Below are 12297 nucleotides of genomic sequence, written 5' to 3'. Positions count from 1 at the left end.
ATCACAGCCCACCCCTAGGGTCAACGCTGTCCACGGCCTCCAGTAAGCTACAAACACCAGAAACTACTTGCAACTCCTAGACAAAGAGCTAGGGTGAATAAGAAGTCGAGCGGGGTCATGTTTCAGGGCCCAATTTATGGTAGTAGCTGAATCTTAAATCACACATACAGATCTCAGTTCTTAAGGACAGCCTCAATGAAACAACCCACCATGTACTCCTACATGGCCTCTCATCGATACCTTTACCAAATCGTGTTCAACACATCACGCTCATACTGACACGATCATTTCACTCTAGCCCATCACCCAGATGAACCAGACCCGACACGACTCTAAGCATAGCAGGCATAGCAAGGTAGGGACAACACACACACATGGCTCAATCAACTCCTACACATGCTAGTGGGTTTTATCTAGTTACTGTGGCAATGACAGGTCATGCAGAGGAAATGGGTCAACTACCGCAGCACACAGCAGTTTGAAACGCATTGTCTTAATGCAGTAAAAGAGAGCAAGAGCGAGAACATGGGATTGTATCGATATGATCAAATGGTTGGTTGCTTGCCTGATGGGTCGGTGCACTGGTATTGTTCTTTGTTGGGGTAATCACGATACTCCTCAGGGGCAGGACCTGCCGCAGAGAGCACCGATACACAGACATCACCAAACAATATGCAACAATATGATGCATGCATGAGACATGGCAAAATGAGTGTGTTGGGCTAATGCAACTAAGACCAGATGGGTTTGAATCATTTTGAACCAAAGATTCAAATTTCAAACTCATAGATGGCCCTTTAAAGTGCTTTATCATGTTCTTCACTAAACATCAGGTTAGCTTGCTTAAACATGCATGAAACCAGTACAGATGGATAGATTGGATTTTTTTGATCATTTTTCATATATAACACTTTGCATTTGGAGCTACAGATTAATTTCTATGATTTTTTGAAGTTTGAGTTATTTTCTGGAATTTCCTGTGAAATAATAATTCCAGTAAATAAATTACTGCGTCAGCATTGCGTCAGGATGACGTCAGTGGTCAACAGAACAGTCCAGGTCAAACCTGACTAGTGGGTCCTGTGTGTCAGTGTAATTAGTTTAACTGATTATTAGTTAACACTAATCCTAATTAGTTAACAGGGCTGGGCCCCACCTGTCATTGACCCAGGGGTCAAACTGGGCCCACCCGTGGTCAAACGAGGGGTCAGCAGGGTCAACTCACCGGTGTTTAGCCGCCGGCGAGGCCGAACGCGGCAGCGAGAGTGCTTTTGTGCGTTCTGGCGACTAAATGAGCGGCGGAGGGCATCTACGGGTAGCCGGAAGCAAGCCACAGCTCTTGGTGGTGGTGGTTGAGCTCGGGGTGGCCGGAAATGTCTCCAGCGACGACCTTGGCGGTCGCCGGAGTTCGGGTGAGGTCGAACTCGAGGCTACGGGACACGGCGAGGCTCGTGGAGTGGTGCTACGGGTTCCTGCGGTTGCGGTGAGTGTGATGGACACGGTGGTGTGGCCGGTGGTTTGCCGGAGACACGTCGGCGACGAGCTCTGCGGCGGTGCGTGCGATGAAGCTTCGTGCGCTCGCTGTGGTGCACGAGAGCGAGAGAGGAAAGGGGTAGGGGGTAGCTGGGCTCACGGAGGTCTCGGAGAAGCAGACGGCGCGGTCGGGGACGAGCTGGTGCGGCGGCGACGGCGAAGGGGATCTCCGGTGATGGCGGATCAGACGAGGTTGGTGCAGTGGCTTCGGGGCACGCGAGCGCTCGGGGCTCGGCTAGCTCGAAGGAGAGGAGGGCGGCGGAGCTCCTGGACACGGTGGCGCAGCGCGGGGACGACGGAGAGCGCGACTACAGCGACGGTGCGGCTGCGGTGGCGTCGGCCATGGTGTGGGAGAGCGAGGGAGAGGAGCTGGGGGCGAATGGGTGTGTCCACGGGGTTCGGGGTGCGATGTGGAGTTCGTCCAGGCCAGCAGGGCGGCGAGAGGGGGAAGCAGGGCGACGGGCAGCTGCGTGGCGCGCGCTGGTGCCGCCGTCGAGCACCTGCCTGCCTGCCTGGCGAAGGCAAGCAGCTCGCTGGAGCGGCTGCTGGGCTGGGCCGGCAGGTGGGCTTGCCAGGTGGGCACCAGGTAAGCCTCTGCTCCTCTTTGATTTTTTTCCTTTTCTATTTTTCTGTAAGTTTGTGGACTTTCTAAAAATACCTAGGCAACTCTAAAAATCACCAAACTGCTTATGGCCACTAACTGGAATATATCCAGCTTGGAACATTTTGGTTTAGAATTCTTTGAGCATTTGAAATATTTTTATATGATTTAAATGCCCAAACTCAAATACTTATGATTTAATTCAAAGACCTTAGGATGACCTAGAAAATTGTGCACCACTTTTGGCAGAGGTTCTGAACCAAGACAAAAATGATGGACATTTTAGAAGGGCATTTCAGGTTCACTGAAAATATTTTTAGTAAACCCTAGTTGGTTTCAGAGGGGCTGGGGGTTCTGTCATCCCCATTTCAAATTTCTGTTGAATGGAATAGACATGATGCAACACTCTAATGCATGACTAACTAGGGTGTGACAACTCACCCCCACTCAAAAGAATCTCGTCCCGAGATTTAGGTTCCTTCGGGAAGAAGGCGGGATACTGAAGTCGAAGGCGATCCTCCCTTTCCCAAGTTGCTTCTTTCTCAGAATGGTGCGACCATTGAACCTTGAGAAACTTGATATTATGACGTCGAGTGGTGCGCTCGGCTTGATCGAGGATACGAACGGGGTACTCTCGATACGTGAGATTATCTTGAAGATCAAGCGTTTCGTGGTCCACTCCACGGATAGGATCCCAGAAGCAACGCCTGAGTTGAGAAACGTGGAAGACATCATGGATTTTGGAGAGATGCGAAGGTAGTTCCAATTGGTAGGCAATTTCTCCTCGTTTAGCGAGAATGCGAAAGGGTCCAATGTAGCGAGGAGCCAATTTGCCTTTGATACCGAAACGATGGGTTCCCTTCAGAGGAGTAACCCGAAGGTAAGCCTTCTCGTCAACCTCAAAAGTAATAGCCTTATGTTTTCGGTCATATTGACTCTTTTGACGAGATTGGGTTGTTTTCAACTTTTCATGAACGATGCGAACTTGCTGTTCTGCTTCCTGGATCATATCCGGGCCAAAGAATTGTCTTTCCCCGGTTTCTGACCAGTTAAGAGGCGTTCGACACCTTCGACCATAGAGAACTTAAAAAGGGGCTTTACCCAAGCTAGATTGATAGCTGTTGTTATAAGCAAATTCGGCAAATGGAAGGCATTTCTCCCAATCCATTCCGAATGAGATAACAGAAGCTCGAAGCATGTGTTCTAGAATCTGATTGACGCGTTCTACTTGACCACTTGATTGAGGGTGAAAGGCAGTGCTAAAGGAAAGGCGGGTTCCATAGCATTTTGGAAACTTTCCCAAAATCGAGAGGTGAAGAGACTTCCTCGATCCGAGTTAATTTCCAGTGGAACACCATGGAGAGACACTATTCGGGAGATGTACAAGTCTGCTAGCTGACTAGCGGTTATACTCTCACGAACAGGCAAGAAATGGGCTACTTTGGAAAGACGATCGACAACAACGAAGATAGCGTTATTCCCTCTCTTGGTCCTGGGAAAACCGGTGATGAAAACCATACCAATTTTATCCCATTTCCATTCAGGAATAGGTAAGGGTTGAAGGGTGCCAGCAGGCCGTTGATGCTCTGCTTTTACACGACGACAGACGTCGCAACTAGCAACAAATTGAGCAATGTCTCTCTTCATCCTAGTCCACCAGAACCTCTGGCGTAGGTCCTGATACATCTTGGTACTACTGGGACGAATGGTGAGAGGAGATTCATGAGCCTCCTTAAGGATCAACTGCCGTAGATGCTGGTTCTTGGGAACCACTAAACGGTTCTCAAAGTACACAACACCATTATCATTTGTAGAGAAACATTTAGCATCCCCGCTAGCAATGTTCTCCTTGATCCGAGATATCCCTTTATCTCGTTTTTGGGCAGCGATGATTTGATCCGTAAGGGTAGGTTTCGCCACCAAGGTGGAAAGGAATCCTTGAGGAACAATGTGAAGGTTAAGTTTCCGAAATTCCTCGTGGAGAAGTGGTTGACTTTGTTGCAACATTAAATTGTTTCAATAAGATTTACGACTTAGCGCATCAGCCATGATGTTGGCTTTTCCTGGGGTGTAAGTTATCCCTAAGTCGAAATCTGTGATCAACTCGACCCAACGTCTTTGCCTGAGATTCAAATCCGGTTGGGTGAATATGTACTTCAGACTTTGGTGATCGGTGAAGATTTTGCAACGATTACCGAGGAGGTAATGTCACCAGGTTTTAAGTGCATAGACTACAGCTGCAAGCTCTAGATCATGAGTAGGATAATTCTCTTCATGTGGGTGCAATTGCCGTGAAGCATAAGCAATTACGTGACGATCTTGCATAAGTATGCAACCTAGTCCTTGTCGCGAGGCGTCACAATAGATAACGAAGTCCTTAGAGAAATCTGGTGGTACCAGTACGGGAGCAGATGTCAGGTGTCTTTTCAGTTCCTGAAAGCTGTGCTCACATTGTGGAGTCCACTCGAACTTTTTATCTTTCTTGAGGAGTTCAGTTAGAGGTTTACCAACCTTGGAGAAGTTCTCGACAAAGCGGCGACAATAGCTCGCTAAGCCAAGGAAACTCTGAACTTGCTTGACTGATTCAGGTGGAGTCCAATTAAGGATGGCTTGAACTCGCTCGGGATTGACAGCAATACCCTTACCAGAAATTACATGTCCTAGATAGGTTACCTCTGGCAACCAAAATTTGCATTTAGAGAACTTGGCATAAAGACGATGCTCTCGAAGTTTCATCAACACTAGCCTTAGATGCTCAGCATGTTCTTCCTCGTTCTTGGAGTAGATGAGTATATCATCGAGGTAAACCACGACGAATTTATCCAAATACTCCATGAAGATTGAGTTCATTAAGCGAGAGAAAGTGGCTGGAGCGTTGGTTAAACCGAAGGACATGACGGTGTACTCGTATTGGCCATAACAAGTAACAAAAGCCGTTTTAGGAATGTCCCCGTTCCTGATTTTGATTTGATGGTAGCCCAACCTCAAATCCATTTTAGAGAAGACCGAGGATCTAGTGAGCTGATCATACAGGTCGTTGATCCTGGGGAGCGGATACTTGTTCTTAATTGTGACCAAGTTGACAGGTCGATAATCTACAACCATCCGGTCCCTACCATCCTTCTTCTTGACGAAGAGGACGGGGCAAGCCCATGGAGATGAACTAGGTCAGATGAAACCCTTTTTCAAGGACTCATCGAGTTGTTTCTTAAGTTCGGCTAGTTCAAAAGGTGCCATCTTATAGGGTCTTCTAGAAATTGGTACAGTTCCTGGAATGAGATCTATCACGAACTCGACATCTCTGTCAGGTGGGATACCTGGCAATTCTTCTGGAAAGACATCCGGGAAGTCACGGACTACCGGGACGTCTTCGAGGTCTGGGAAAGGACTGGCGTTAAGAGAATATAGTTGTCTCTTGGCTACTCGGGTCAAGACATTGACTATCTTTCCCGAAGGATGTGTGAGTTGAACAGTCCTAAAGAAATAATCAATCTTGGCATGATGGGCTGACATCCAGTCCATACCTAAGATGATATTAATATTCGAAGATTTGAGAGCTATCAAAGATGCAAGAAAAACAAGTCTGTCGACTTGAATTTCATTCCCATGGCTTACGCTAGAGGTTTACCATCTAGAGCCAGGAGTAGAAATTTCCATGGTGGAAGGCATGTCACAGAATGCGATGTTATGCAAACGAGCATAATTTTCGGATATGAATGAATGGGATGCTCCAGTATCGAAAAGGACAGATGCCGGGTGGCAATTAACAAGGAGCGTACCGAGAACGACGTTTGGATCCTCTTGAGCTTCTTCAGCAGAGATACAGTTGACATGGCCACGTGCAGCGGTGGCCGGCTTGGCGTAGAACACTTTCCCTGTCGGCTTGCCACGGCCAACAACTTTTGCAGACTGGCTGGGATTGGTCTGGGGACACTCGCGCATATAGTGGCCTGATTCCCCACACTTGAAGCACGTCACGGAACTGGTGCGTGGAGGAGCATTGTTGGTTGGACCACCATAGGGCTTGGCTGGTGCATACTGTTGAGCTGGGCGAGGCGCCTGATAGGATGGCCTCGGTGTGAACCTGGGTGGCAGGGTGTTGACGCTGGAACGCGTCACACGAACACGTCGATGTGTACCCGTGGCGCCGAGGGAGATGCTCCGCAACTCACACCGCGGGAGGCCGACTTCCAGCGCGATACGCAAGACAGCAAGCCGGCGCTTTTGGGACCCGAAACCCCACACGCCCGGGAGGGACCCCGTCTGGGCGCGCGGCGGCTATGGGCTGCCCTAGGTCGACCTGATCGCCCCTAGGGCCTCGAGGTTCGCCGCCCTGCAATGAAGAAGAACGAACGAAGAACGAGGAAGAAGAAGAACTAGGGTTAAGGAGAAAAGATAAAAGATAAAAAGTGGTAGATTGATTGATCGATTGTGTGTTGTTCAATCGGCCCCTTAGGTATATAAGAGGCGGCTGGACTTCCCGTGCAAGGAAAAGGCTTGGATTCACGTCCAAAACCCTAGTCAAATTCGGATTGGTTTTGTCCGAACTTTCCAAAACTGTTCGGTTTAAACTGGTTGCACCTTGCGGGTCTTTTTTGTGGTGGTAAACGATCTCGGATGGAAACGAGCCCAAAAGCAATCTTGACCATTTCGACGAGGCGACAACTTTTATGTTGAACGTTTTTTGATCAGAGGTTATCTTGAGGGTCAAATCGGTCGCGCAAAACAGGCTATCCCTCGCGCTACCCATCAGACAGGGTGTCTGGTCGGGCGCGCCAGTTTTTGCCTCGTGACAGGGCTGTATTCCGATGGCTCTAACTTTTGCATACGAACTCGGATTGGAACGATTTTTATATCTAAATCAATTGTTTCAACGAGACGAAGAACTTTGCAGTTATAAATTTTTCCATTAGAGGCCATCTTGGGGGCGTAATCAGCCGAATACTGTTCTGAACACAAAATCTCAATACTTCGAATACAACTTCGGCCTTAGAGATGAGATCGGATGGCTATGTCCCAAATATCAAAATTTCTCCTTTTGACGATACGGAACTTTCTCGCTTTGATCATTTTTCCATTTGAGACCTTCTTAATTATGTTTTTGACCATGCCAAAATCTGGTGTCAACACATGCCCCCCTGTTTTTCGGCAAAACTTGTGTGCCGAAAAATAACTTGCACGAAGTTTGTTCTAAGCACGATGTCAACACTCCATCGGACGTTTTATACGTGCTTTGGACGATAAGTATATATCGGCCATTTAGATTAGCAACAAAAATGAAGCTAATCAAACATATAATGATTTGGTGATATCCTTTCATGATGTAAGAAATTATATTGCATCCATGGGTCAAAATAAGTCCACGGAGGGTAACCAGTCATACCTGAGGATGAATTCCATGGCATATGCATTAATGACATAGTTCAAGAATATGGATGTTGTTTGAACCGAAGATTCTGATGTGCAAACCCTCGACTTGGTTGTTCGAAGCTTGCACTCTTCTCTTTCTTCACCTTTGTCGCACTTATTGCAACAAAATCTTGCATATTATTCTTGTTTTTAGTACTTCCTTTGGGAACCCATGCCATGTTCATCCTTTCAAGTTCTTGTGCACTAAGCTTTTGTACTTTCTTTTTTTGCCAATACGGTAAGCCGAGTGGGCACCCCGGCTGCGATTTTCTTTGATGTAATGGCAATTCTTGTTTTATCTTGGGCACTCTCAACTTCCTCCCTTCAGATTTGGCACTTGATTGACTCTCAACAATTGATTGCTTCATCTCATTGCCTTTAGTAGCCAATGTCAACATTTTAGTTGGCTCTTTTTTCTTTTGAGATCAAATCTGAAGTAGCACTCTTACGACCATCTCTTTTAACGCGGTAAACTTGCTTGACCACCTCCTTTCTATTCCTTGAGCACTGGACCGATTCCTTATGATCGAAACGGTCTTTAGCATGTGATTGTTCAAATGCTGATCTTCTCGGAGCTGCATAATATTGGTTAGATGGTCTAAAATAAGATGGAGAGTGTGCCCTCGTATCATACCTGTCCCATGATGGATATGGATCTATATGAGCATAGGGAGGCATCCACGGCATTGGCGGCGGCCCAAAATAAGGATATGAATATGTTGCATTGAAATTTGCACTTTGCCAATACCGATCCTCATATTTGCGCCTTGGGCGTGATCTTGGTTTCTTTGCATGATTTGGCCGATAAGTATTCTTCTCTTCACTCTTCTTTTGATATTTATCCAATAGTTCAGCAAAGGTGATTTTTGATCTCTTACACTTGCGCTTATTTCGGCCTTTGTTTCGTTTGGTTGTGCTTGCACCAATCATTGGATTTGCTTGTTGCCCCCCAGTCCTTGGCGTCTCCATTGTAGCTTCGATGGAATTCTCGCCCTCAAAATTATGTTCATTATGCTCTTCAACAACTTTTTTACTTGAAAGCTTGACCCCATCACCTGCAGTCTTTACCTCCTCTTTAAATGGATCGGCTTGAAGCAGCCGATGCAAAAACTTTCTGCCATCGAGACCAATCGGAATAGACTGGTCATCTCTTGGTGTCTCAACAAATTTCAATCGTCCTTTATTAATGGCCGATTTAACTATTTGACGAAACATATTGCAATCCTCAAAATTATGTTTGAACGAATGATGCAACCTACAATACATTCGTCCTTGAACTGATGGCTTGACATGGTGATCAAGAATTCTTATGTAATTATTTTTCAGCAATAAATCAAATATTTGGTCACACATGCTTGAATTGAAGGTAAACTTCTTGCTTTCTAGCCGATCTTGCTGTGTGAACGGCTTTGAAGATAAGCAAACGAATGGTTCAGATTTGGAATCTTCCCATTCGGCTATACATTGTGTTTTCCACTCTATCTCCGGTGTCTTTGGATAAGATATTATATTAGCATCGGATTTCTCAAAAGAAATTAACCTTGGCTTTAAACTTACGATACGAAAATATTTAGAACACACATGTCTCAATTGAGACAAAGTGCAAGCCACGTAAGAAATAAGCAAAGCTACCCAACTAGATATGAACTTTAGATAAAGCAATGGGGAAAGCTTTGGCCACAACAATAAGTCATTATCGGTCTTTATAAATGGCGCAATGGTTTGACCGATATGTTCCATAACAATTTTATTGCTAACAAGTAAATTACCCTTCTTCACTGATCCTTCAAAATTACTTATGAGAATATTTCTTATAGATGCATCAATAATGAAGTTGCGACCAAATCTGAAAATAGGTAAATTACTCGCTATGCCTCTTCAAATATGTTGGGAGAACATGATGGTGGTGCCATTTGAAGAACATCTTGTTCCGTCTTTGGATGGCTCCCCAACACCTTGTCATCATCTTTTTCTTGAATCCGTGCATCATTGCTTTGAAGATTTTTGTCGGCCGAACTTTGTTCGGCTACTTGTTCTTGTCCTTGAAGCTTGTCAATTTCTACGGCACATAACTCATAGGGCAGGAAGTAGGTTCCATTAACTTCAGAAAAATCAAGCACCGTTGTTTTCCTATGCTTGCCATGCCCTTTCTCAATAATGCTTGCCTCATTGGATTTGATGGATTCAGAATATATACTACTTGATTCGGCTTTTTCAACCGAAGCACTTTCATGTTCTGAGTCATCCTTCTTTTCATTGATACTACCAATTGGCAATGCTTCTTTTATCTAAGCCAATTCTTTTTCTATTTGTTTCTGACGGCGAGCGGCAAAATTAGCTTTAAGCTTTTTCTCAATTTCAGCCCACTCCGGATATGATTGCCCCCCAATGCTTTTAGATTCTTTCGGCAATGACACACGGGTGTTGCCGAAATTTTGTAATTGTGTAGGGGTGTATAGTATGATGTAGTACTAGGTGAAGGCATATGCATTGTTGTAAGACCATACTTTTGCTCGCCAATTTTATCAATTGGCAAAGATTCATCTTCTTGCAAAACTCTAGCTTTTATTGCGGCATAATCAGGAAATAGCCCCTTTTCATGTTGTTCAAGGCAAAGAGCACTAATTCTCTTATTTTGGGCTAAACTCTTCAATGCAGCCACCACTACCTCATCTTCTACAATATTGGGCACAACCGCTCCTGTAAAATTTACATTCATTCGGCTATAACCAGGAAGGTGTGAAGCCGAATTATGAGCATCTACAGTTGTGTATAGTGCCGAAGAATTACTAACATGAGGTGTAGCATACGACGGTTGAGAGTAACTGGCCGAATAACTAGTAGTAGCATGGCCAATTCTCTCGTTCATCGGCATGGTTGGATTAGTATATTGCACATTACTTGCCGATGAATAAAAGGGTGAAACACTTTCTTGCATGGCATTGGAAATTCTAACATGAGGTGTTTCAAATTTATTAACTGAACTCACCATGTTGTTCATCGGCATAACAATTTGTGGGGTTGCCGATGCATGAGAGTTGGGATACATATGGTGTAGGTTACTCGTATCATAAGAACTTAAAGCATGCAAATTATTTTGAATCGGCCATTGCACGTAATCAGATGCATTATTGAAAAAACTAGGGTTGGCCGATAGAGTATACTCATTGAATGATCTAGTAACACCATATGAATTATTTGCATCTACAGTAGGGAATTGGGTATTCATATTACCTTTGTAGATTGCAAACCCTAGATGACTATCCTTTCGTAGCAAGAATAGGCCGGAGACCGTTCAAAGCTTCGTCCCCAGCGGAGTCGCCAAAAAGTGTGTTGACGCTGGAACGCGTCACACGAACACGTCGATGTGTACCCGCGGCACCGAGGGAGATGCTCCGCAACTCACACCGCGGGAGGCCGACTTCCAGCGCGATACACAAGACAGCAAGCTGGCGCTTTTGGGACCCGAAACCCCACACACCCGGGAGGGACCCCGTCTGGGCGCGCGGCGGCTATAGACTGCCCTAGGTCGACCTGATCGCCCCTAGGGCCTCGAGGTTCGCCGCCCTGCAATGAAGAAGAACGAATGAAGAACGAGGAAGAAGAAGAACTAGGGTTAAGGAGAAAAGATAAAAGATAAAAAGTGGTAGATTGATTGATCGATTGTGTGTTGTTCAATCGGCCGTCACCCCTTAGGTATATAAGAGGCGGCTGGATGTCCCGTGCAAGGAAAAGGCTTGGATTCACGTCGAAAACCCTAGTCAAATTCGGATTGGTTTTGTCCGAACTTTCCAAAACTGTTCGGTTTAAACTGGTTGCACCTTGCGGGTCTTTTTTGTGGTGGTAAACAATCTGGGATGGAAACGAGCCCAAAAGCAATCTTGACCATTTCGACGAGGCGAACAACTTTTATGTTGAACGTTTTTTGATCAGAGGTCATCTTGAGGGTCAAATCGGTCGCGCAAAACAGGCTATCCCTCGCGCTACCCATCAGACAGGGTGTCTGGTGGGGCGCGCCAGTTTTTGTCTCCTGAGAGGGCTGTATTCCGATGGCTCTAACTTTTGCATACGAACTCGGATTGGAACGATTTTTATATCAAAATCAATCGTTTCAACGAGACGAAGAACTTTGCAGTTATAACTTTTTCCATTAGCGGCCATCTTGGGGGCGTAATCAGCCGAATACTGTTCTGAACACAAAATCTCAATACTTCGAATACAACTTCGGCCTTAGAGATGAGATCGGATGGCTATGGCCCAAATATCAAAATTTCTCCTTTTGACGATACGGAACTTTCTCGCTTTGATTATTTTTCCATTTGAGACCTTCTTAATTATGTTTTTGACCATGCCAAAATCTGGTGTCAACACAGGGCAGTGTTAGGCACCCACACCCGGCGCTTCTGTGGTCCAGCACCGGATGAGGAACCCAAGTCACGGCCATGCTTGCGTGTTGCTTCGAAATCAGTCTGACTAGACTCAGCACTGATGGCTTTGTTAACAAGCTTCTGAAAAGTTGTGCACTCATGCAGACGGAGGTCACGGCGAAGCTCAGGGCTAAGTCCCTTGCGGAACCTTGCTTGCTTCTTGGCATGAGTAGAAACTTCCTCAGTTGCATACCGTGCTAGGTTACCGAACTCCCTGCTGTATGCATCCACAGAGAGTCGACCTTGAGTGAAACTGCAGAACTCCTCACGTTTACGGTCCATGAGACCCTCCGGAATGTGATGTTCACGGAAAGCCTCACTGAATTC

Source organism: Triticum dicoccoides, chromosome 6B (genome assembly GCF_002162155.2).
Source record: "Triticum dicoccoides isolate Atlit2015 ecotype Zavitan chromosome 6B, WEW_v2.0, whole genome shotgun sequence".
Classification (NCBI taxonomy): Eukaryota; Viridiplantae; Streptophyta; class Magnoliopsida; order Poales; family Poaceae; genus Triticum; species Triticum dicoccoides.
Note: the sequence above shows the minus strand (reverse complement) of the source record.